Below are 27,110 nucleotides of genomic sequence, written 5' to 3'. Positions count from 1 at the left end.
TGCTTCTCGCGATGCAGAAGCCTGCCAGCCGGGGTGAGCCGGCGGAGGTGCGCGAAGGTGCCTCGTGGGCCTGGTGGAGTTGGAGAGGCGCGCAGGCGCACTGGAGTCTGCCCGCCGGCCGGCTACGGGGTACAAAGAGAGCGCCGCGGAGTGCCAGGGTTGCTTAAGGTCTCGGGAGCCGCCTGGGGTTTCGCAGGGCCAAGCTGTCCCTCCCGCCCCGCTCCGGGACGCAGCCACAGACGTTTTCCATCCAGAGTCTGAGGTTTGCCTGTCTTCCCCGAGTACCTCGCGCGTGAGGTAGCTGCGGGGCCTGGGTGGATACTGGACGTTTCGGGGTTTAATTCTGGCGCTTGCGAGCCGGGGCCGGCTCCGCCCCTCCGCCCCGCCCCCTCTTCTGAGGTCCGGGAGCCGTGCGTGAGGCGGCGAGCGGCCGGCGGGGCGCCGCAGGTGGGGAGAAGCGCCTGGAGGTGAGTGGAGCTGGGGACTGCGCCGCGCTCTTTTCCCCAGCGGGTTGGCGCGGTGGCGCCGTGCAACGACCCCTGCCCCGAGCCGGCCTCCTCGCCCAGCCAGGCCAGCTTGGCGCGCGCCAGGGCGCACGGCGGCTGTGGCGGTGGAGGAGGGCAGCCCCCGCGGACTCCCGCTCCCCGGGTTACCCAGGCGGCCTCAGGGCGGGCCTAGGGACGGGGTCCGAGAGGTTGCGGCGGCCCGGTGGCCGGCCGAATTTGGCGCGCTGAGGCAGCGGGGCTCGGCGGGTCTGGAACGGGAGCGAGGCGCGCCCGGTTCGGGGCAGCTGGAAAGGCCGGGCCGGGCGGCGGGAGGGTGCGCCTGCCCAGCGGGGACGTATGGCTTTTGGGTGTCCCTGGGGCACTCTGTTGGCCCGGGAAGGGGTAGGAGAACTCTCCGAGGGGTCTCTCCGTAAAGTTTTTGGCTCTGCTCTGCAGGAGGGAGTGGCGGTCGACCCCTTTCTTCCTCTGTTACAGAGCGGCAGGTGGCCTCGGGTCGCCCTCAGCCGACTCCGAGATGGTTCCGCCCGGGGTTGGAGGGGTCGGGAGGTGGGGGAGGGGTGTGGGGGGCTCCGGGGCTCCGGGGCCAGTCGAACCCGGCCGGAGGTCGTGTCCAGGGAGGGTGCGAGCGCCCTTAGGCGGACTTGGTCCCTCAGCAACCCTCTCTTCCATGCCTCTTCGGCAAACACGCAGGAATCCTGCGCCCACAGCAGCTACTTCCCCATAACCATTCTAATCCACCTGGATCCGCGTGGAACTTTCCCAGGCAACTCTTCGCAGTGGGTCCTGCAAGTCAGCAAGAACTGTGCCGCACCGGGGTGACTTAAAGAAAGCTTTGGCGAGTTAACTTTAAAAATAATCTATGGCGTCCTCCAGCGCTCGCTCTCGGCACATCGTCTCCACGGAGGTTCATCTCGTCATTATTAATTAATGAAATGTTGTATCAGGACGAGAACCCTGAGACTAACAAGGAAGGTTAATCATACAGATCTATAATAGTGCACTTTTTTGCCCTGCCTTCATCCCATCCATCTCTGAGGTGGATGGAAATCAGGGCCAGTTTCCTTATTTTTAATTCATGAGTTTATTCAACTTGGTTTTTCAGTGGTCTTAGCTGTCCATCTGCTAGTTGCTCCTTTCGTTCAACTTTCTCTTTTTTCTCAAAAAAAAAAAAGTTGGGCACCCCCATATTTTATTTATTTTAAAAATTGAGATAAAATAAGCTGTCATAAATTTACCCAATTAAAGCGTACCATTCAGTGTTTTTTTAGTATATTCACAAAGTTATGCAGTCATCCCTACTAATTTCAGAACATTTTCATCACCCCCAAAAGTAACCTCGTACCCATTAAGCAGTCACTCCTCATTTACCCTTTCCCCAGCCTCCTACTCATTCTAAGGTGACCCTTTCCCAAGATAGACATTGAGTGAGAAGACTGAGAGATTATTGACTCCTTTTATTCGGTCCTTTTTCAGTTAATAGATTTGGGGAGAGGTGCTGCTGCTGAAGCAGGGGAAGAAAAATTAAGAATGGGCTGTCCGCTGGTGAGATTACAATGTCTAAGGAAGCTGCCAGTGGGGGAATAATTGCCTCCTTTAAAAATACACAAATTAGGAATGCATTTTATCCCTGTAGGGCACACAGGTGCTTCGGGGCACTTTCTGCACTTTAGATTTACCAGGACCACAAATCACTCTATTTGAGGTTCTAACTCAGAAAATGTGAGTTCTGTTTTGTGTGTATGCGTTTTGGGAGGTGTTAGAGGAGGGAAAAGGACTGCAGGTTTTAAACTAGTTTTGTTTTAAATTACCCAAACTGTCTCCAAAGAAAGAAATCACAGGCAAATGGCTACTAGAATGGATACAGTCAAGACTTGAGTTCATTTCTTGAGTATCAGCATCTGCTCCCAAATAGTCCTGTGAGCTAATGTGTTCGTGCATTAACCCCCTGGTTCCAGGAGGAAGAGGAAGACGGGAAAGGGTCTAGTTGGAGGAAATTCAGGCAATCGGAGAAAGGCTGAAAGGGAGCTGAGGTCTGTTAAAATGGAGAAGGGTGAGCAGGTTCAGAAGCAGCAAAGGGATCTCTGGAAATTACAGACACCTCACTTAGGCATTTGTTGGACTATCTGTGCGTATTTTAAAAGTCACGTTTTAGTGAGCAGAGTTGAAGCTATCCAGATTACGAAACAACCACCACACTTGTCTTCTGCCCTCCAATCAAATGAGGCCAAGTTGGTTTCAAATGTTACAGGATATTTTATGCCTGTTGCATGGATGGCTTGGCTTATGCATCTTTTATTAGAAATAATTTTTAAAGTTGAACTGTAACATACATATAAATATTAAGTGTACAATTTTATGAACTTTCCCAAGTGAACATAAACTTATAATCAGCACTGAACTCAAGAAACAGAGCATTGCCATGTTTTTTTCCAGTCACTCTCTCCCCAGGGGTAACCATAGACTAATTTTGCCTGTCTTCGTGCTCTATATACATGGGGTCATACAGGGGTTTTTTGGTTTGTTTTTCGTTTTTGTTTTTTTGGTATCTGGCTTCCTTCACTCAAAATTACGTTTGTGAGATTTAGTCATAGTTGTTGCATGTGGCTGTAGTCCAGTCATTATCATGACTGTCCAATATTTCATTGGGTGACTGCACCACAGTTTGTCCATTTTAGGGTTGGTGGGCATTTGAGCAGCTTCATTTTGTCTGTGGTGAATAGTGTGACTGTGAATATTGTACTCTATGCCTTTGTGTACCTCTGTATTCTGTGCAATCCTCAGGAGTAGAACTGCTTTTAATTCCTCTCTCCTTTCAAGTAAAACTCAGTAAAAATTTCTCTAAGGTGAAGGCTGCTCCACTAACTTTCATTTAGAATAAACCAACATCAATGAATTGTAATAAATAATAATTACATTTCTCTTTTATCCAAGGCCCTGGTAGGGAATTCAGAGACTAAGATCCTCATGGGATTCATAGAAAGTGGGGAGATGTAAAGATACGGTATTGAGTTGGAGGCAGAAGTATGGGAATATCTGATATAAATGACTTATTGGAAATGGGGGAGGGGGGAATTAACACTGAGTACAGAGGTTTGGATGATATTTAGGGCCTTGAAGAATGTGTACAGTTGGGGATTAGAGTAAAAGACATTGCAGTTTAGGCCATAGCATTTAAAGAAGCAAAGCAGTCCTTGTCATTGTCAGTCACATACTTGGAGATCCAGGTGAATGGCAATTTGAGCTTATGCCCTTCTAGTGGCTCTCATGACTACTGAGTGAGCCTCGTGATCCTTGTGGAAATATTGTAGCTCTGGACCCAGACTGGCTAGTTTGAATTTAGATGCTGCTGCTTGCTGTGTAACCGTTCGGTTACTGAACCTCTCTGTGCCCCAATTTTCCATCTATAAAAAGGGGATAATAAAAGCCCTCTCCTCATGGGGTTATTGTGAGGATTAAATGAGTTAAAACATATAGCATGTAGAAGATTGCTTAGCACACAGTAAGTGCTAAACATGTTTGCTGTTGTTTCTTTAATTTTTAATTGTTTAAATATCTGTAGTTATATTTGTCCATAGTAAGTATATTATAAACAACAAAGAAGGGTTTAACATGAAAACTAAAACCCATTACTCCTTTTTTATCCCAACTCAGCTACCGTCTCTTCTCAGGTGTGATAACCTACAACCTGTTTCTGTTTTTAGTTCTTTAGGTGATTATCATTGAACAAGTTAATGTAAATTTTAGTGGCTTAAACAATTGTTTCATGGTATTATCGGTTCTGCGGGTCAAGGATTCAGGCCGGGCTTGGCTGCTTCTGCTCCTTGTGGTGTTGACTGTGGTCTCTCTGTAGCATGAAGCTGGTGAACGGGCTGGTCTGGAGGTATCCAGGAAGGCTTTGCTTCCACGCCACGTGCCTTGGCAGGAATGGCTGGAAGACTGGGCTCAGCATTGACTGTTGACCAGAGTGCCTACAAATGGCAACTTCAGTGTGGTGGCCCCAGGAATTTGCATAACTTATATTGTCACCAGCTTCCCCTGTGTGTTAATCAGGGTCTGTAGAGAAACAGGCCAATAAGGTGTGTATCTGTTTATAGAAAGATTTAAGATAAGAAATTGGTTCACACAACCGTGGAGGTTGGTGAGTCCAAAATCTGCAGTGTAGGCCGGCAGACTAGAGACCCAGGAGAGCCCGTGTTGCAGATAAAGACTAAAGGCAGTCTGCTGGAGAATTCCCTCTTGCTCAGGGAGACGAATCTTTTTTTGTCCCAGTCAGGCCTTTAACTGATTGGATGAGACCCACCCACATTATGGAGAGCAGTCTGCTTTAACCAGAGCTCACCACTTAAAATATTAATCTCATCCCAAAACACCGTCCAAGTAGACACATGAAATTAACTTGAGGTATGAGTGGGAAGCTTCATGCCTAACCTCAGGAGTTATATAACTTTCCTTTCACCAAACTCTGTTGGCTGGAGTCAGTCACAACGAGGTGGGGACACAGACCAGCCACTTGATGGGAAGAGTGTCAGAGAACGTGCAGCCTTCCTGTGCCACAGTCTACACTTGATTTCACAAATCTGACTGAGGAAGAAGTGGACTTTGTATTACCTCCCACTTCTCTTCCTCTCCTCTCTGCCTCCCAGTATTTATTAGATATCCTATTATTTTTGTCTTATTAATTTTAGCTCTCTTTTTTCAGTTACCCTTATAATTTTAAACAAAGCATTCTGTACTTGACAAGGCCATGGAGAGGTGGAAAGCTGACATCTGTTGGAGTGCGTGTGTGTTTGGGAGGGGCAGTTAAAGAGAACAGCAGACCTGTCTTGAATGGGGGGACCTCTGATGATGAGGCTCTTATTAAAACACTGCAGGCATGTGAATTGCCTGTGAGCAGGTACTCTTTGCGAGCAGAGCAGGTGATAAAATCCGACAGTTTTTATTTTCTCTCTTTGGCTTCTAAACTTGGATATCTGTTTGCCTTTTCCTTCCTTGAGCTTTGCATTTAAAGTATGGATTCTGGAAGCAAATGATGTTCTCACTGATGAAGAATCTTAAAACAGATACACTGCTGAGTTGGGTATTTGTGTGTGGATGTATGGTCCAGAAGACCCTGTCAGAAATAAGTATCCTCATGCTTCTTTCATTACAGAAGTAATCAGTTAATTGGAAACAGTTATTTATTTCGGACACTGTCAGGAACCCTGTAGCTCTGTTGTCTGGTGGTTTCTTTCTTTCTTTTCATTTCTTTATTTTTTTTTAAATCCATTTAGTTAATGGAATTGAGCAATGGAGCTTAGTTTAACTCTCAGGAGGCATACTAATACCTTTTTATAATTATCTGATCCCCTGAGAAGCACATGAGAACTTCTGTTTTTGTTGGTTTATGTTTATTGCATATGCAGTTAAAACTTGTTTTGATATTTATTTTATATAATTTTTGGCTTGCTCAGAGGCAAGAATGTAAGTTTGTTGTTATCTGCATTATATTTTTGGCTACGTTTGTTTAGATTTCTGTTCATAATTCTGACTGGCTCACCCTTTGACCTTGGGCAAAAATATGAAAACATAATTAGAGCATAGATGGAAATCAAGCCTGGTTTTATCCTCCTCCCCTGTTTTTATATTCTTAACAGAGCTACTCTTTCCTGTAAAACTACCTGCTCAAGAGTGGCTGTTTTTAGGGGCTGGGATTGTCCCTGTTTTGTGATGCTATGGCTCACTTTTCTGCCAAGTGCTCCCTCATCTCTGTTTCTCAAAATAGAGCCATAGGCCCAAATTGATCATCTCCGTGTTATTACCCCTTCCATTCACTGCTCTAGCCCGAAGGGTATCCTTCTAGTAGCACTGATTACTTTTGTCAGTTTTTGAACTTTGTATAGAACCACAGAGTGTGTTCTTTCTTGCGTTTGGCTTCTCTCACTCCATGTCATATTTTTAAGATTGCTCCAGGTTGTTGTGTGTGGCTGTGGATTGTCCACTTCCGTTGCTCTGCTGTATTCCATTGTGTGAATGTACCACTGTTTAGCCATCCTGATGGAGATGTACACTGGGTTGTTTCCAGTTTGGGACCAAAACGGAGAGTGCTGTTGTAAAATTTTTTCTGCATGTTTTCTGCTGAATGTGTGTACTTGTTTCTGTTGGGTGAGTGTCTAGGAGTGAAATTGTTGGGGCATACAGTTCAGCTGTAGTAGGGACTGCCAGGGTGGTTTCAGTAATTTATGTTTCCAACAGTGTGTGTAAGTTCCAGTTGCTCCTGTTCTTATCAATGCTTCTTATTGTCTGTTGTCCTATTTTAACCATTCAGGTGAATATGTGCTATTAAATTTAATGACTGATGAAGAGGAGCACCTCAGGGCTTATATTTTTTAAAAATTTTATAGCAGAGTGAGAAGGAAAAGGTAGACCAGTTAAAGAATTCATTGAGACTTGATATCATTTTTTTAAACTAATCTAGCTTTTCTGTTTCTCCATGTTCTAAAATTTATTTCTTGTGAGTTTTTTTTTTTCTTTTAATTGGTGGGAGATGCATCTCAAGCGATTTATTACTAATAAAAGTTTAAAGAATGGAAGTTTGTGAATAACCTACTGGTTCTGAGAATTAAGGTGTTCAGTATATTTAAAGGCTAAAATTTTGCTCATGCTGTCTTACTTGTTCCACTTTTCTGATTTGTTAAATCAATCTATTGATTTTTGCCATTCACTGTGACTTTTTTATAGGGGAATTTGCCTGTAGTTGGCCAGGAATTATATTTCCACATGAAAATGTAAAGAAAAAAAAAAAAAAAGTAAAAGAAAATTTGAGTTCTTGGTGCATAATTTTTTAAAGGAAAAACAGGGGTTGTCAACATAGGGATAAGTTGGATATAGTGACACTTCAGTGGCACTGCTGGAAGTTTTTGCCATTTCTTAGAAAATGAAGTGACTAGTTCTGATGAAACAATATATGGTTTGGTGGGCTTGAGTTTTTGATTTATTCTCTGTTGGCCTTTTAAAACTTCATCCTTCTGCTTCTATTTAGGGCACCAGTGTGTTTTCTCAATTGTTTCTTTTTAAGGATTATGTGCTCTTTAAGAATGCAACCTGTCTTAGTGTGTGTGTGTTCCGTCTTCCCTTAAATGTTACTAGGATTAGTGCTGACCAAGGGATAGACACTACTGGTCCTAAATACTTGTAAAGCATTTGTGGCTACTGTTTGGTTTCTTGGTGGCAAGATTAAGTCCTGGGTGGCATAACCTAAAGGGTCTTTGGAGAATCCAGACTTTTGACCTTGAGGGTAATAAGATTTCTCTGCCTCCAGACACATCACATTTTGATCTCCTTTCAGAGTTATGATTCAGGAGTGGGAGGAGAGTTGACTGAATCCCTCTCAAGGAGAGGAGGTTGGGAGAGAAATGATTGACATTTGCGTACTACAACTCAAAGTATCCCAGCTCTGGCAGGGTTTTGGTAACAACTGGGAGAGGCAACTCAAATAGTTCACTACTATGGGAGTTTTTGTATATTGTTTTAATGTTGAAGGAATTCAGGTTAGTCCTCTAATGAAGTCATGTGAACTTAACTTGTGTTCTGATGTTTTTTTATTGGGGAGGGGGAGGAAAGAGAAGCCGTTGTGGTCTGAGAATTGTTCATCATGTTGGGGATGACAGCCATGGGGGTAGGGGATGCGGTGTGGAGACACTGCCTTGAGGAACACGAGAGCTTTTTATGGAGCGGCCACATGGGAGGGGAGTCACTAGGTTATGCTTTGTAGGCATTCAAGAGTATTTGTTGAATGAATGTATGTAATTTCATCAGCGGCACACTGTGGCTGTGAGATCTGCTTGAAGGTACCAATTCATCAGTTACAGTGATTTAGGTGCCCTTTGAATGGTAACCTATCCTGCAGGTAATTAGAAGTTTCATGCTTCCATCAGTTGAAGTTCAAACATTTTGGTTGTAAAGAGATTTGTCCTAACAACATTTGACCCCACCTGCCAGGTAGTGTATCTGAGTCAGGTGTTGATTCTCCAGCTCTCCTCTCCACACACACACCTGCTTGTGTGTGTGTGAATTTAGAGCCATGAGAAAACCATAGGTTATCCTCCCCAAATTCAGTGAGCTCTCTTTTTCAGGAGAGTTTAAATCAATTTTAGGCTAATAGAAAAAGAGAACTGTTTCTTTTTGTTTGTTTTTTAAGGTTTATTTTAGCCAACCTCAGGAAACAAAAGGCTACTGTTTGGAAACCAGGAAAAGCTAATTGGAATGCCTTTGTTTTCCCTTTGGTGAAATCCTTTATGCTCAAATAGTTTTTTCCCACCTTCTGGAGAGCCAAAGTATTACTCAGAAACAGAGGGCTACTCTGTCCAGGCTCAGTTGCTGGGAAGGGTGTGCCAGTGGTTCACCTGCTGAACTCAAGAATGAGTAAGAAGACCTTACTCTTACTAATGAGCCCAGAAGGACTCAATAAAGTGGCTTTAGTACAGTGGAAAAAAATGTCACTTTCCTGCTCTGTCAAGTTTGCTAGCAAAAGGAGGAAATACTGCTTAAGGGCTTGCAGTTTATATTGTTTATGAATCATTTTCTTGGGAGCGTTCTCTTTCAAAGAAAAGGTGTTGTGAACCTCTGGCCTCACATTCAAGTTGACCAGATAACTGTGCTTGCCTGTTAACCTGATTTGAGCCCTGACTTGGAGTTGTTCTTCACGTTTTGATGTCTGTATTTTGGCCTGGGTCCCTGGCAGGGTTGGGGGTGTTGAGTGTATGGAAACTGTGCGTCATCCAAGCATCTTTTTTCTATTTGACCCTCAATGACCCAGGGAAGCTTTTCTTTTCTTGTCTCTTCCCCATTTCATAACCTTTATTTTTGGACAGGTCACAACATTGAAGGGACCTGATTCTGTTTAGGGCAGCAGTTAGGAGGTTGGCCTCTGGAACCTCAGGCCAACTGCTTCCTGCCAGCCATGTGTTTCCTTTGCCTCTGTGGGTCTGAGAAGGAGGAGTAATGTAGTTGTGCCATGTGTTTAAGTGTGTCTTGGTGTGGTGGGGAGGGAGGGGGAGGGAAGAGGGAGAAGAGAGGGAAGATAGAGGATGGAATATCTGGGATACAGTCTTTCCTGACTGTAAGTCTCCCTGGAAAAAAAAGTCTCAAAAGACCTACCTTGTTTGCTTATGACCAGAGGAGCTGAGAAAAGGCTGTGATCCCCGGTGGCACACAGTGGACCAAAGAGAACCCTGGGAGCAAGTAAGAAGGTAGAGACAGGTTCAGGGACCTGGGTCCAGTAGGAAACACCAATTCCATGAAGTGCCACCACCTTTCTCCCTTCTCTGCAAGCACTAACACAATTTTAGCTGAGCAAAATCATCTTTCTCTGCTTAGACCGTGGGATAACGAGAGATACTGCACAGAGGAGCTGGGAGGATCACTGAGGAAATAGATGTGTGAGCCCTACCCAAGCTTCCTTGGAATCTGATCATTGGAGAAGCCCATTGCTCCTCCAGCCTCAGACAGGAAACTTTCACTGGCTGTTTAGGAAAATGGGATTCCTGATAATTGCTGGGAAGTTGTTGAGATTGGGATATTTTTCTCTGGGGGTACTGGGTTGGAGAGAGTTGAGGTATGTTCTTTGGATTGTGAACTTGTGCTCTGAATGTCTCTCCAGGGAAACACTCTACAGGGCTGTTGGTTGTGTTGGGCTGTGCTGGAAGCCATGCTGTGCAACTTTTAAGGCCTGGTGGTGAAAACCATTTGCCATTTATAACAATGTTTCCAGGGTATGATGCATAAATATACTTGATAAACTGTGGGCACACTACTGGTTAAATTGGTGATTTCTTGTATCTGAAGCTTTGAGGAAGTGAGGATAGAAACATTGTATTTATAGTCCAGGGCCTATGGAAAGACTGGGTCCCATTCAATTGGCTAGTTACCTTTCCTTCAATCTGTGTCTGTGTAGACCCGGGGATTGGATCTATTTCTCACAGTAACATGTACTATTTTGCTTGTTCTCATGTTCATTAAAATTAAAAACTTTCACTCAGTGGTCAAATTAAGAGTCAAAAGGCAAGTCACAAAGTAGAAGATATTTGTCGTAACACATATCCAACAAGCAACTTGTCCAGAATATGTAAAGAACAGCTATAAATCAATAAGAAAAACAAAACATAATTTTTAAAATGAGCAAAAGGGTTTCAAAATTATTAGTCATCAGGAAAATGCAAATTAAACTGCTATAAAATACCAACACTTAGTCACCCAAATGGCTAAAATTAGAAAAAAAAAAAATCCTGATAACCAAATGGAAATATAGAAAGACTCAAACTCCTATACACTGCTGGGGGATATGTAAATTGGTTTAACTACTTTGGAAAGCTGTTTGGACTTATCTCTAAAACTGAACAAACATGTATCCTGTGACTCAATAATTATACTCTTAGATAGGTATACCCAACAGGAATGAGTGCATATGTGCACCAGAAGTATTTGCAAGAGTATTTATAATGGAATAATAGAAACATAGTAGAATCAATACAAATATCCATGAATGGGTAAATAAACTGTGGTGTGATTATGCGTGAAATACTACATAGCAATAAAAAGGACAAATGCCTGCTACACAAAACAACATGATGACTCTCATAGATATTTCGCTGAGTAAAAGAAGTCAGAAATAAGTGTACATATTGTATGATTTCATTTAAATGAAGTCAAAAAGGCAAAAATACTTGATGGTGACAAGTCAGAATAGGGCAGGGGTGGCGCAAGTATGAACTGACTGGGAAGGGGCTTGGGGGACACTTCTGGGGCCTGATAGTGTTCTGTATCTTCGATCTAGGTGCTGACGACATGGATATATTCATTTGTGGAAAAAAAAATCATATGTTGTAAACTGCTATACTACAATTAAAAAATTCATCATGATAAAAATTTAAGACTTAAGTGCTTTACTGTATGTGTATTATTCTTTAATCTAAAAAGTCTATGAAGATCAAACATTTAAAAATAAAAAATCCAAAAAGTAAAACAAACTTAGAAGGTTTATTAGCTGCAAAGAAGAGGAACTCATTTAAACTGGCTTTAACAAACCAGCATCAACAATAAGAAATTTGACCCAAACAAACAACAACTAACCCAATAAGGAGTTTGTTGGGAGGAATCCAGTGGAAACCCAAGTGCATGGTAGCGCAGCCAGTCCTCCTGGGAACTGGGGAGTTGGGGCAGGAAGTTATGATTTCTTTTGGACACTCGGGGCAGCTTGTCTCTAGCATTTGCACCGTTCTCTGGCTTTTCTCTAGAGATTACCTTTCTCTGCCTCTGCTCCCACATGGCAGAAAATGGCAACACAGCCTTTACTATGACCTTCCATTTCAAGCCTATCTCTTTTTCATACTGTATGGTTCAGTCTTTCTAGCCCTCTCTCATTCGCTTCTGATCAGCTTGGCCAATGATCAGAGTAGGAACCATTCTGTGGTCCAGTCAGCTGTGGCCAGAGAGGCTGGGATCATATAGAAAACACGGAGCAGCCAAGGATGGGTGGATTTCTCTAAAAAAGGGGAATGTGGGTGGGAAAATGCTTGCCATCCTACCGCATGTTTTCCTGCTGAGTGTCTGCTTCCTCCCTTCTTTCCCAGCCACTGTTTGGAGCAGGGAAAAGAGTCCCCCGGAAATTGTCTTCCCTCCTGGCCAAATCAGACTGTAATGTCTGCTTCCAAACAGGACATCTCAGCAGCTTGGCCCTAATTTCTTGTTGAGTCTCCTCTAACCACAGACTAGTCTTGCAGAAGGAGCTGTCATTACCTTGTACTGGTTTGGGATTATGGAATAATTTCCCAAATGCTTGACAGTGCACACCTTCTGAGTGTAACTTTGTATCAAATTATAGGAAATATTGTTCCTAACTTAATTTGATTTAGCAATGCAAATAGCCTTTCTAGTCATCTATTATGGGTTTGATAACCCTAGGGGAGAGAATTGTGGGCCCCCAGATTAAGGACTGTTTAAAGCAGAGTACAGCATTACCTCTCTCCTAGTCCCTTGGATAAGCTGTGAATTGTCTGTACACCTTCACTTGGTTTATGCCTGAATGAAGTTTCTTAGTGTTGCCCTTGACCTTTTACCAGGTACCTTCTCACTGTGCCTTTTTTTCATTTGTCCCCTACCAATTGAACAGCTTCTAGATAGCACAACCTGACAGCTTAGTCCTAGTAAGTGTTCTGAGTTTCTTTGGACTTCTAGCTTGCCAAGACCTCATCACAAATTTACAAGAGGGGGTGTTGAATATTTTTCCTTCAGAAATTAATTTTTAGATAAGTTCTTGTATATTTTCAGGGTAGCTATGAGAGGAGTATTAACTTTGGACATTGTTTTTCTTTGGCTTCTGGAAAAGAATTTGAGAGATCTAGTAATTTTCGTTGAGTTCTGTTTTAATTGATCATTTGAGAAACTGTTTGCATCATCAGATCTTATATCTGATTAGTTAAGATTTTCAGGCAGGGACTAATACAGAAAATTGAAAATGAACCTAGCCTAGACTTTTTGGGGGATGATTTCTACATCCCATAAAATCTCAGGCAGTTACATTTCCTTGTTTTGCCAGGATACTGGTGTGCCAGTTAAGTTTATAACCTTGATTCCTGTTTTATCCCCACATCAGTTAGAGATTAATTACATGCCTGTGGAAGGGTGAGCTGTTGAACTTTATCTTCTTTGAACCTACTGTTGTTCTCAACGAAGTCTTCTAAAGGTCAGTCAAACAAGTAACTTAAGTTTCTCCCTTCCCCCTAAAGCACATATTTATAAGGTGAAAACTTTAATTAGAAGAAGGCAGATGTTATTTTCAGTTTATTACATTCATTATGCAGATGGTTAACATGAAAATTCACTGGCAGTGAGACCTACATGTTCATCCACCTTTATTAGGCTGCTCTGGGTATTATTTCGTTGAGCATTAAAACATTTTTTAAAATGAAGTGTTGGTTTCATTTCTCAGCTGAGACTAGATGGAGCTCAGTGGCTTAAAACAACATATTTTAATTTCTTGTTCACGTTACGTGATAGTAAGGGCTCTGCTCCATTCTCTGCTCTAGATCCAGACTGAATGAGCCACCTGAGTCTGGGACAAAATCTCCTGGGGGTCAGAAAGGAAATGACCAATTCAGTCATGGCTATTAATGCTTCTGCTTATATGTTACTTCCACTCACATTCCATTTGCTGAAGCAAGTCACATGGCTAAGCCTACTAACAATAGGGTAGGGAGGTATAAGTGGATATTCCATCTGGAAGCACTACAAGTCACGTGACACAGGAGGTGTAATCCTCTTACAGGGAGGGCAGCAAATAACTGCAACAACATTATAGTCTACAATAGTGGAAAGCTGTCAGAGAAGTTTAATGGTCTGTATGCGGATTCAGAAACAGTTTTTTGGAATTGATTAAATCTGTATTTCAGGGTTTACCTTGAAAAGGTTTTGCTTCAGAAATCTACCCAGATACGGAAAACTGTCTGGTTTTGGTACAGGACTGATTAATCTTTTATGAGTGGCAGAACTGTACCCACAATTTGGCAACTTTCTGCTCATTTTTCAAGGGTCTAGATCTGTATTTTAATCAAGAAATGACTCTTCTTACTCTTTCGACTTTTATTTCTTGATTTTCCGTATATTACTGCTACAATACTGGTCATTGTTTTTTGTTTAATTGTCTGAATTAATATGGTCTTGGCAGTCAGTTAAAGGCAAATAGTACTGTGAAGGGTAGAGATGAAGCCTTTTGGTGAAAGTAAAATTTATTAGGTCCTAGTAAATGTGGCCTGGTTTTTTTCTTTCAAAGGTGAAATTGCTGAGCTATTGCTAATATGCTTACTGGGAAATTTCTATCCTATCATCTAAAAAGTGCAAAATCAGAATCCTTGAAAGGAAGACAGCAAATTATAATCATACTTACTACGAGATGTAGAACTTTAGTGCTTTGATGGGTTACTCACCATCTAATTTTTGGAGAGATTCAGAACTCCTTTTGGGGATGGGGGAATCTTGATCATTCCTACACGTTTACCCTCACACACATTGTGTGATGTTGGGGGCTGCCTGTTTAGGCAAGAGTCTTGGATTGTTTCTGTAATTTTTATGAGAATGCTGAAATTCCTTCTGCTTGGCTGACTTTTATAGTTGGTGGACCAGCCCTTGATTGGTGACATTGAATGCTGCACTCTGGGTTCTTCCTGAGCACTGGACCTGCCCCAGCTGTTAGTGAAAACAGAGAAATAGGGCTCATTCGTGAAATTCTGAAGGATCTTACATACCAATTCCATCAGAATATTGGATACTTGTAATGTTTTACTTTTCTTTTCCTTCTGATTTCCTTTAATTAAATTTCTTTTCATTGAGCATGTGTTATGTTCTCAGCTTACATTATTGAGGGATAGTAAAGAGTTTAAGAAATACCCACAGGAAACTATCACACATTGCTGCCCCTTTTGTGTCTCTCTGCAGCCCTTTTTTGAGGAAACATTAGAAACGCTGCCCTAAGCCTCTGTGTCAGGCAGTGCTAGGACGTTTCTTTGAAAAATATTTGATTGATTGAACATTGTGAATCTTGTAAGAGAGTATGATTTCTTTATTGCTTTGGTCGAGTTTATATTCCACTGTTAAACTATGTAGAACTTAATGATAGTCATTTTTGCTAACTGGTGTAGGCCTCATTTACTATTCCATTATATTTTCCCTTGTTCTGAGTTTAATTTTTTTTTTACTGTTTTTAAAATTAATGTGCATTAGTCAAGTTTTGAAAGTTGCCTGAAGCCCTTTTTGGAACAAGGTTGTATATAAAAACGTATATTATGCTTACTTGGTGCATTTAAAAATTTTTAAGAGGGTCCTGCTTATATGAAGTACCCAGAGAGAGAAAGAGGGAGGTGGGGGTGGGGCGAGAGGGAGAACACTCTTCTCTGTACTCTTTGTCTCTTTTACTGTTCTCACAAGCAGATGTGTGTGCTCCAGGGATTACTGGGGTCTCTGTCCCTTGTACTCAGACTCAGGTCAAGAGACTATTTCTGGCCCCTTGCTAATGAGGAAGGGGCTCCTGGTGTGCCATGGGATCTGCTCTCCAGGCCCAGGACCGAGAGTGGGATTAAACTGGCAGAAGGTAAACAGTATAATGGGCACTTGTGCAGGGACGGATCAGGAAGGGGCTGCACACTAATTTGGAGGGTTGAAGTTGGTATTTCCTAACGAGCTACTCTGGCATCTAACCCAGCTCATTCTCTAAACTCTGATATTCTCCTTGGGCTAGTAGTGCGTGTCTGCCTGTGCTCCCTTGACCTCCAGCCTCTGCCCTGCCCTGGCTTGTCCTTCCCTGCCCCCCACCCCCTTAGTGCGGGAAAGATCGTGGGAATCAAGCCAGAGTTGGCCAAAAGCTAAATGTGTGGGCTGCTGTGCTGTAACTTCCCTGTGCCTTCCCTGAACTCAGACTTGATGTTATTAGCCCTTTTGCTGTTATTGATGGATAATATAAAGCGTGATCGTGTTAGACTTTTTCTGCACCTGCTGATTGTCCTCCTGGCTCACTCACTCCTCCTCCTCAGTTTCCTTTGCTAGTCCTTCATATCTGTGAATTCTTTTTTGGCAGGGGGCGGGCCTTGGGCTCCGTCCTTGATCCTTTCTGTAGACACCCACCCCATTGGTGGTCTCATCCAGTCTCATGGCTTTAGGTACTGTTGATATTCCAGTTATTCTCACATGTACTTCTCCAGCTCTGACTTCTTTTCCTAACTCCACACTTGTATGTCCAGCTACCTCCTCGTATCCTCACCTGGATGTCTGGTAGCCACGTCAGGCTCAGCAGGACTGAAACAGAATTCCTGGGTTCCCCCCAGACTCATTCTTCTGCAGTCTTCCCTATCTTGATAGGTGGGAAAACCCCCAAACTGTAGCCCTTCTCTCTTGCCTCTCACACTTCACCTGGAATCCATTAGCAAATCCTGTTGCCTCTACCTTAGAAACTTCCAGCTTTCCCCCCTTTCCACTGCAACCATCCTCTCTCACCCAAATGACTGCAAGAGCCTCATAACTGGTCTCCCTGCTCCTGCCTTTACAGTCCATTCTCAACAGTGGTCCTTTAAAAACAGAAGTCAGATGGTGACACTACTCTGCTCAAACCCTCTCTTGGCCTCCTGTTTCTATAAGGGGAAACATTTTTAAGTAAACCCCATGACTTTCTTGACCCGGTCAGTCTGTTGATACTCTCTAGCTTCCTCTCCTGTGCTTGGCAGCACTGGCCCCTTGCTCTTCCTCAAGCATGCATGCCTGTGTGCTTCCCCTCAGGGCCTTTGCACAGGCTGCTTGTGCCCGAAGTGTTCTTCTTATCTCCACACTTGCTCATGCTGAGTCCTTACTCAGCTGTCACCAACTCAAGACCTTAACTGTCTATTCAGAATTATAATCTGCCTTCTTCTGTTTCCCCCTTGCCCAGCTCTTTTTTCCCCCACAGTACAAGGACACATGTCATTTACCTAATATGTTTATTGTCCATCTCCAGTAGAATATGGGCTTCCCTAAGGCAGGGATCTTTATCTGGGATGTTGGCTGATAAATATCAAGCTTCTAGAATGTAGAAGGCACTTGACAGGTATTTGTTATTGAATAAGCTACTGATGAGGATTTGCTGAGCCATCAGACTCCCTTCTAGGAGGAAGTGTATGTTTAAGTTCACATTTAGAAAAACATTTTACAGTATTTCCCTGATGAACAGGGACCTTTTCCCCCCTGAGTCCTGAAAGTCGTATACCTCATCCCGTTTCCTTTTCTGCTTTGGCTACCAGGATGCCAGGAACTAAGCTTTATGCTCACCTGTGATAGTGCTTCAATATTTGGGTGAAATAATACAATCCTTCCCTTCTTTTCCCCTCTCCCCAGCCTTCATTTGATGAAAAGTTGTTCTGTAGTTCTTTCTGTTTATTTTAGACAAGGACTATCTGTACCTTTTGTTGTTAGACCCTTCAAGTAAACTTTGGGGGTGAATGGTTTATAAAAATTCATATCCACTGTACAAAGAGAAGTCATAGCTTATTAAAGAGATTTGTTTGTCTTCACTTATTGCTGGGTTTTTTTGTTTGTTTTGTTTTGTTCTGTTTTTTGAGCTTCAGCCAGGTCAGCACCATTGTTTCAGGTAGTATGCCACTTACTGGTTTGATCAGCGTTCTGAGACAGCAGTTTTGGATGCGCCTTGTCTCCATAGGCTTTTATTTGGTTGAGTTACTCTTATACTAGTATTAGTATACTTGTAAACTAGCATTGTCTACTTGTTTGTCCAGTCAATTCCAAACTCTTGCTTCTTAGATCCAGGGACCCTAATTTCTGACAGAGTGTCCCTCGAAGAATTTCTTGCCACATTTCAATAAAAGGAGTTGTTGGCTAAAACTGGAAAGGATTAAATTAATGGCAGGGTGTTCAGTCTGGACACATAACTGATGTCCCAGTGTGTGCTTTTCAAATGGGAGTAGTTTGCGGGGGTATCCAAAATCAAAGGCCTAAATATCTTCCTGGAACTTCAATTTTGCTTGCAATTTTTTGAGAAATCTCTTTTGAATTTGAGCAACCTCGGAAATTCTGTCACGAAGATGATTACAAAAAAATATACAGAAATCCGTATTTCTGAGTTGGCCTGTTTGAGTTCATGATTTTGATAAGTGTTGTCCTTTGATTTAAGCAGCCTATGGTGATATTAGCAGGGTGGTCCAGGAGAGTAAGTCACAAAGGCTTGTGCTAATGTCCCTGCTCCTGGGACTGCTGTTTATGCGTTAGAACTGGAGATGAGGATTTCACAGTGACTCCTTAGAAACCACACAACTAGTTTTTTAACAAACTGAATTTGCCACCCACAGGATCAGTAGTCTCAGTTGGTTTTAAAATCTGATTACCTAAAGTCATTGGTTCTTCCAGATTAGTTCAGTTTCCTGTTCACGTTGCGTTTAATCAAGTTCTGTGTACAAACCCACACATATGCCTAAACTTCGCCTCTTATGACTAAGGTAATGGAAAACACAACAGTAGGAGGAATTCTGATTTTATCTTGTGATCTCAGTCACTTTAAAATGATAAAAATTGCAGAGTGAATGAGAAAACCTGAAAAATCCCAAACTCTTCAAGGAACGTGACCACCCTGGCATTGTATGTGAAGGCGTTGCTCCTCATGAGTGGGCCAGCGAGGTGAAGCCTGTGTCCCCAGCCCTCAGGTAGGCAGTCCCAGCACTAGTCTCCTAAAAAACACAGACTGCGTTTTAGTGCTGTTTGAAATATGGGTTTTTATTATGTTGGCAGGGCAAGTTAGCTCGTCATTAATTCTCATGTGTAAAAAATATTGAATATCATATGGCTCTATGTAAAAGGTTAACCACGTTTTACACGTGTGTTTGTATTCTTTAAAACAGTCAGGTGGTTCTGCAAGGCCTGTAAATGAAAACAGCACCTCTCTACCCCACCTTCTCCCCCGATTCCTTCCCCTTAGAGGAAACTACTTACATACATACATACATGTATGTACTACATACATCCAGGTGAGGATACGAGGAGGTAGCTGGACATACATACCTCTTTTGCTTCTAATGTTGTTGCACCATAAGAAAATACTGATATTTGACTGGTTTAGACCTGTGAAAATGGCAGGGTTTTTTTAATTTGTTTTAACTGAAGTATAGTCAGTTTACAATGTTGTGTCAATTTCTGGTGCACAGCATGTTTCAGCCATACATATGTGTACATATATTCCTTTTCATAGTGTTTTTATTATAGGTTACTGCCAGATATTGAATATAGGTCCCTGTGCTATACAAAACTTGATGTTTATTTATTTTATGTATAGTAGCTAGTATATGCAAATCTTGAAAAAATATGGACTGCCTCACGAATTTTCGTGTCATCCTTGTGGAGGGACCATAGCTCTCCTCTGTATGGTTCCAGTTTTAGTATATGTGCTGCCAAAGTAAGCAGAAGGGCAGTATTTTTAGAAAACATGATTATACTGTCATTTCTCAATTTTCTAAAATCCAAATTTGGACATTTCCTTTCTTCATACTGTGAAAGATGAGATTATAACTCTTACAACTACTCCCAACACTCTTTTCTAAAATTATCCTAATGTAAATAAAGTATTAAATTTTGATTAATATATATGGGAGTCATTCTCAGCTGAGACATGTAATTTAAATGGCATTTCCTTACTCATACAGCTTTTCCTTACCCAGAGTTAAGAACTGTTTTGTTTGTTGACCTTATGTACCTCTCACTGATCCACCCCCAAACTGAAGCCCAGCCTCCCTCTGTCTGTGTTTGAAAACCTCGGGGTAGCTGTCTGTTTGATCCTTTCCTCCTGAAGGCATCCTCTGTGAAGTGTCCCCATCAACCCAGACATGCCCTTCATGTCTCTTTCCTGGATTCTGTGGATCACCTTTCCTGGTGGTCTCTCTTGGTCCCTTATCTTGGTATAGGGCACTGGCCATCAGCTTCTGAGAAAAGGGTACACAGGGGATACAGTTATACAAGTTTCTTGAGATTTGACATGTCTAAGTTTTACCCCCAACCCCCCCCCCCCCCACACACACACTCTTGATAGTTTAAACATACAATTCTAGGTTGGAAATCCTTTTCCTTCAGCACTTTGGTAAGGTTGCTTCCTAAATTGCTAACCTTTTATGAAAGCTGGAACTTTCCCCTCTTCTTCTCTTTGAAAGCTTTTAGTATCTTTTATTTGTCCCAAGTATTCTAATTGATCTGTTTTCATTAGACTTTTCTGGACACAGAGTGACATTCCCAATATAGAAGCTTACGTTTTTCAGTTATTGGAAAATTTCTTGAATTACTTTGATCACTCTCTTCTTTTGCTTGAATTCCTGTTTTCAAACGTTGATCCTTCTGGAGCAATCTTCTGATTTTCTTACCTTTTTCTCTTCTGCTTTCTAGGTCTCTGTCTTTTTATTCAATTTTGGGGTGAATTCTTCAGCTTTATTTATAACCATTTTACTGAATTAAAAAGTAATCTTCAGGGCAGAGGGTATAGTTTAGTGGTAGAGTGTGTACTTCTCATTCACAGGGCCTTGGGTTCAATCCCCAGTACTTCCATTAAAATAAATAAGTAAATCTAATTACCCCCCCAATTTTTTTAATAAAAAAAATTACAAATGGAAAAGAAGTATGGAATTCTTAAAAAAAAATAGTGCCATCTTCAAGTGGATAATACATGGCTCAAATTTAAAAGATATAAAAGGGCAAAATGAAAAACTTCCCAGGTCCTGCTGCTGGCCACCATATTCCCTGCCCAGAGGCAATCAGTGTTCTTTCTTGTAGAAATACTCTGTTCATATATAAAAGAGTGAATGCGTGTGTATTATTTTTTAACAAGATTCATTTTTTCTACATATCGTTATATGCACCTTGCTTTTTCATGTAATCATGTCTTGAGATTCCTCTGTATTTTTATATGGAGGTTCAGTGTCTCCTATATTTTTATAGTTCAGTTTCTCCTGTATTTTTATAGTTTTAAGCACAGCAGCAGAGTATTGCTTTTCACAGATGCTCCGTGTTTTGTTGACCCTGTCTCCTATTGTTTTGCTATTTGCAACAATGCTGCAAGGGATAACTTTGTACAAACATTGTTTTTGCTGACATGTGACAGGATTCTAAATATGGAATTACCCGTGAAGGGATACGTATGTATTTGGACTTGTAGTAGACATTGTCCCGGATGCCTTCCCTGTAAACTCAGCAGCACAGTGTGAAAGTACCTTTTTCTGTATCCTTGCCAACACGGTAGGTTAGGAAACTTCTTGGTCTTTGCCAATCTGATAAGTGAAAAATGGTATCTCGTGTGGTTTTAATTTGCATTTGTCTTAGGAGGTTGACTATCTTTTCATGAGTCTCTAAGAATTTGGATTTACCTTTTTTTTTTTGTATTTTGTATTTGTGTTTACCTTTCTGTGAACTGTTGTATCCTTTGCTATTAGGCTGTTAGTTATCAAGCTGTGTCACTCTGTGTATAAGGGCAATAGGGCCCTTAACAGTGGTAAGAATTGAAGTTGTTCCCAGTTTGTTATTCATTTTTTGACTTGGATTATGTTTCATTTCTCCTTGCAGATGAATTTACCAACTGCTTCTTTTAAGGCCTTTGAATTCAATGCTATAAAGAGAGAATGGTCTTCTCCACTCTAAAAATATATATTTTTTAATTGACCAGGGTTTCTTCTGGTACTTCTGTGGCTTTCATTTTTATATTTATATTATTAATCCACCTTAAATTTATTTCAGGAAGTAGGGATATCAGTTTATTTTTTTCAGATGGCTGCTGGTTTTCCCAACCATTCATCGATAATCCATTTTTCTTTTTCTTTTTTTGATAGGAAATGCCACCTTTACCATATACTAATCCCATATGCTTTTGTGTCTGCTTCTGTTCTGTTGATCTCAGGCTATTCCTGTTTTAATTGTAACACTATTCTAATTGTTGAAGCTTTCCAACATAATTTTGTATTAGGGAAAATGAGGTTTTTGTTTTACTCTGTTGTTGATGTTAATCATCAGTTTTGCAGTGACATTTGAAAATGAGTTATGCACATTTTTAAGGAAACCAATTAGAATTTTATGTTATGCAAAAGAAGTACACCACCCTAGGTAAAGGGCAGAGTTTCTTAACTCAAAGTTTGCTTTCTTTTTTCCAGTGAGGGAAAAACAAGATGCCAGAACAAGGGTAGTACTTAATTATTCACCTTTGGGATCAAGATTGGCTTATGCATCAGAACATTTAGCCTTGAGGGAGGGAAAAAGTATTTACATAGGTCAGCAATTGTGCAGCAAAACTCAAGTTTGATAGTTGGATGAAGAGACTTGATTGTGGGAATTCTGAATCATTTCAGATGCGACTCTTAGTTCATTCTCAGGTGATGAAAATACAGCATCAGCAGTCAAGCAGCACCGGTGAAAAGCCCTTTATTTGTCTGAGATGAAAAGAGAGACTCAGTGAACCAGAGACCATTTCCTTCTGAACCATGACAGTCTTTTGGCATCTCTCCTCAGTGTTACTCCAGGATAGCCCATGAAGTGGAAAATCCAGTTGCCACTTCTGTGTGTGTGTCTGTGTGAGCCAGTCTGTTGCTGTATTAATACTGGGACAAGAGAGCAGAGAACCTGTCTGGGTGGCCTCCTGAGCTATGGTGCCCCAAAGGCATGCTCATGAGTGAGGCATTTCAGAAACCCGTTTTAATGGGTTTAAAATATTGATTGACTGTGAATGCAAGCACAGATGTATTATGGGATAGACTTGTCTTAGTCAGCTCTGGCTGCTTAACAAAATACTCAGATTGGGTGACTTGAACAACAGACATTTCTCATGGTTCTGGAGGCTGGGACACCTAAGCAAGGGCCTCAGTGATTGGGTTCTGGGGAGAGCCTGCTTCCTGCCTCGCAGAGGGCTGCCTTCTTACTGGGTCCTCACATGGTGGAGAGGAAGGGCTCCGGTCTCTTCCTCTTTATGTAAGTTCTCTAATCCCATCAGGGCTGCTCCCTTCATGACCTCATCTAAACCTAATTTCCTCCCAAGGCCCCACCTGCAGATCACAGTGGGGCTTCAGCATATGAATCAGGAGGGGATGCAAACATTCAGTCTGTAGCAAGACTTAAAGTGATAGGTGGAGACTGGCTCCATTTAGACATAACAGCTTAAATAGATTGAAAAGTCACTTGAGAGCGTTCATCTTTCTTTGGGAGCCCTGAACCTAAAACTTGTGTTTTAAGTCTTTCCTGTAATGCCTAGAACGGATCCAGGGTCTTTCAGTGGTTTGTTTCAAAAGGTGCTATAGCCTCATTTCCCTTTGTAAGTGAGAGGTTTCAAAGAAAGAAGCATTCACTTGAATGTTAGCATAAGTTTGTTTGTTTGTTTCTTGTTTTTACCATTTTAAGTGTACAATTCGTTGGTGTTAAGTATATTTATATCACCCACATCCATCTTCAGAACGTTTTCATCTTCCGAAACAGAAACTCTACCCATTAAATGCTAACTCATGTTCCCCTCCCCTGACCCCTGACAACACCCATTTTACTTTCTATTTGCTTTATTTTTATGTTTAAATATATAGCTGATATTCAGAAGCTAAACATTCCTTATTTGAAAGTCTTCACTAAGCTACTTGCCGTGAGCATACAGTTTGCTGATTAAGCCTGGGATTAAACCAGTCTTAATCATTGGTTTTAGAATGTCTTGGAAGTGGATAAAGTGTCTGAGTTTATTGTGAAGAAATGTACTTTCGGATTTCTAGAGTAGATCAGAGATTGCCTTACCAACAGTAGCATCTCAATCAACTGTGTATATCTTACCTCTTGGCCAGAAAACAAAACTAGCCATTGTGGTATAATAAACCTTGTGTACACCGCTGCAGGAGGGAGCAGGGAGGTAGCTGTGATCAGAGACCCTAGGTTACTTGCGGAAGATGGTGGGACATCTGGCACCATGTGGTTTCTGGTAAGAACAGTTTTGGAATTGGATTTTGTCCTGTGGTGATGGTGACTCTTTGAAGAGGAAGGCATTTTTGAATATTTGCATTGCTTTGAAGGCAGCGCCAAGGAGATATTGTGACTTATTGCCAGTCAGAGGCAAAGGTGGGTGTGTGAGGCTTTCATAATTCAGGAGCAAAGATTGTTGAGATAGTCATCAATATTGTCAGTAAAAATTTTGAACCCCCAGGGCAATTTGGAAGAGTCATAGCTGTTTTTAGAATCTGCTGCTAATCACAATATATCATAGATGTTAATCCTGGATTAAGAATTTGAATTTGGGTTCAGAGTTTAGGTCTGCTGGTTTGTGGCTTCAGGCATATTGTTTAACCTTCCTAAGCCTCCGTTACTTCATCTGAAGAATGAATATCGAGACAGTTTGTTACTGGGTTCTTTGTAAGAAACAGATGAAATAACGCACAATGCGTTTAAAGTGTGTGGCACAGTTTAAGTACTTAATATGTGAAAACTCATGCCCCTGAAAGAGGCATATAAAGTGGAAAGTTTTATACATACATACATATTTTTATCCTCTAGAATACTCTTAAGAGCTTCCAGTGGAGTTTATTTGGCTTATTTGAATCCCGAATAATTTTTCCTGAATCATGTTTGGATATCTGGACTATCCTGGTTGAAGGCGAACACTGCCTGGTGAGAAGTCAGGGATAACAGAGGCTGGTTTTTGGCACAGTCAGTCAAAACCAGGGTGGCATTTCTAGTTCCTGATAGAGTGAGTGAGGCAGATGCAGAGGTCATGTGAGCTTGGAACAGTTCCTACCCATTATGTTGTTTTCCTCTTCAAAACGTAGTCTGGAATTTGTTTTCAGTAGCTAAGTTCATTATCTAACTGTCTCCCAGCTGTACCTCCCCTTTTCCATGTTTATGAAAAGCCAAACAAAATCACTAGGCGCTCACATCATCCTTGTAGGAGGATCTGGAGATTGACTAGCTAACGCTCCCAGATTCTGCAGATTTGGGTTCAGATGAGGAGAAGAATATGTCACCCAGTCCTTTTCCCTCTCCTTTTTATCGACAAGGATTAGCAGAGAGGTTTGCAGCCTGGGGAGCAGAGAAAGGGGTGGGCAGAAATATGCACCCAAATAACGCATCTGCCTCGATAACTGCCTCTCTGGGTTTACTTGGAAAGGGCATGAGTAATAATAGTGGGAGTGTGAAGAATAAGCCTTTAGACCTACCCAGCCTGTGGAAATTCAGAAAATGTAATGCAGAAATGTACGTTTTTCCAGTTTGTGAATCCAAAACAATGGGCTTGTTGGAAGAACTTTTGAGACTTGTTCTTTTTTTGAAAGCATTATTGTGTTCAGTGGGTACATGTTCTTTGCTCATAAAAGTCTGTGCCTTCAACATTGTACACTGACTATACTTCAATATAAAGGAAAAAAAATGCCAAAAAAAAAAATTGTGCCTTAATCACATTGCCAGGGAGGCTGTGGATTTTACTGCCAACAAAGTAATGGAAGATGTGGTGTCTTCTCAGCAGGCACCAGGAGATTCTGTTGAAAGGGGGAAAATGCTGCTGTTAAGCAGAAAATGCTGACTGTGTTGGCAGACATGTATCTTATAAACACCACACACTGGTGGAGAATGATCTGATTCTTTGCCACATTGGTTTTATCTTAATCATTCCTAAGGTGATTTTTCCCCCCTTTTAGTTATGCAGTAGCCTGCTGGTTGACATTTAACTGCCGACTGTTAATCCTAGGGAATGAACTACTGTAATTTATAGTCAAGGGTACAGATGTAGAGAGACTGAAAGGATATTCACATGCTTTTAGTGCCTTTTTTCTTCTCTGTGATGTCTTGTCCCAGAAACCTTATGAAAGCACCCAAACCAAAAAAAAAAAAAAAAATTACATTCGGAGAAAAACTGCCTTAAGTAGAAAATTCTGTGAGTTTCTGTAAAATTTTGCTTTGTCTTACCCACACAGGGACAATTGTGGCCTTTTAATTTTCATTGTGTTTTATAATTCCTTGGATGGAGATGGGTGGAGGCGGGGGAGAGGGGAGGCTGAGGTAGGAAGCCAGGCTGGAGAATTAAAAATGATGTCTTTCTTTGAGGGGCCCCCTTCACCCCCTCCTGCTGGCTTCTCGACCGTGGGACCCAGCCACATCACTTCCTGCCCAAGTTGGCACTGGCAGTGGCACAGTCTCTCTGCCCAGTGTTCTCAAACTGCAGTTGGTGAGTTTCCAGTAATAGAATCAACCAGAGGAACAACTCAACCTCCTTTTTGTCTTTCTTTGCTGTCTTGGGCAGCTTCCTCAGCCCTCAGTCTGTCTGTCCCTTGCGTTTTGGAATAGCCCCATTGAGTCCCCAAACCTTGCCTTTGATTTATAGGGCACTGGCTTCTTGAAAAGCCAAGTTTGCTTCTGTTTCCTTCTTTTATGCTTAGGCCCTAAGTCTTCTCTAGGGAAGACTCGTCAACTGCTTTCCTGTGGGAGAAAGGAAGGATATATTCCTGTGCAATCATTTTTCTCCTTTAGACTGGGTAAGAAAAATAACTCACACTTTTGAGCCTACTGTGTACTCGGCACTGCACTGAGGGCTTTTTATGCATGACCTCATTCAATCCTCAGAACAATCCTTCGAGACGCGTGCTAGTCATCCCTGCGTGCGGGTCACAGAGGTTGTTTGCCCTGGGTCACGTGGCAGGGATGTTGCAGCATTGCACAGACAACAGCTTTGCTCAGTGGGAAGTGGGACAGCATTGCACGGACAACAGCTTTGCTCGGTGGGAAGTGGGTCCCCCGATTGGTCAGGGACCCTCCCCCACTTTGGGGCCTCTCTTTCTGAGGGCACAGTACGCAGCATGGTAGGATGGCAGTATTTAGGTGTATTCTTTAAGGCAGTTTGTGTTTTCTCTACCACCCTCTTCACTTCCTTCTGAGTCTTCCCTAGCAGTCCTTAACATCCAGAGGTCTCGAACAGGTCTGTCCAAGGCAATGTAGACTTTCTCTCCCATCCACTTCGGAAGCCTTCCAGGCTCCACTCACTGCCCAGTTCTAAAGCCACTTCCACGTTTCTTGGAATCTGTTATAGCAGTTATACCCCACTTCCAGGTGCCAAAATCTGTAATG

The 27,110-nt window shown here is 42.0% G+C and overlaps 1 protein-coding gene and 1 non-coding gene across 4 annotated transcripts in view; one reads left to right on the top strand and one right to left on the bottom strand.

Moving 5' to 3' along the window:
• Positions 1 to 329: 329 nt before the first annotated feature.
• KANK1 (KN motif and ankyrin repeat domains 1) overlaps positions 330 to 27,110 on the top strand; it is a 179,904-nt gene continuing 153,123 nt past the window's right edge. For all 3 annotated transcript variants that reach the window (XM_032477781.1, XM_032477782.1, XM_032477779.1), the window contains exon 1: positions 330 to 467. The gene's annotated coding sequence lies outside the window, so the exon portion shown is untranslated. The remainder of the gene's footprint in view (positions 468 to 27,110) is intronic.
• LOC116663438 lies at positions 19,362 to 19,466 on the bottom strand. Its single transcript, XR_004319692.1, has one exon. It is a non-coding gene; the product is annotated as a U6 spliceosomal RNA (small nuclear RNA).

Source organism: Camelus ferus, chromosome 4 (assembly GCF_009834535.1).
Source record: "Camelus ferus isolate YT-003-E chromosome 4, BCGSAC_Cfer_1.0, whole genome shotgun sequence".
NCBI lineage: Eukaryota > Metazoa > Chordata > Mammalia > Artiodactyla > Camelidae > Camelus > Camelus ferus.
This window is presented reverse-complemented; position numbering and strand designations above follow the sequence as displayed.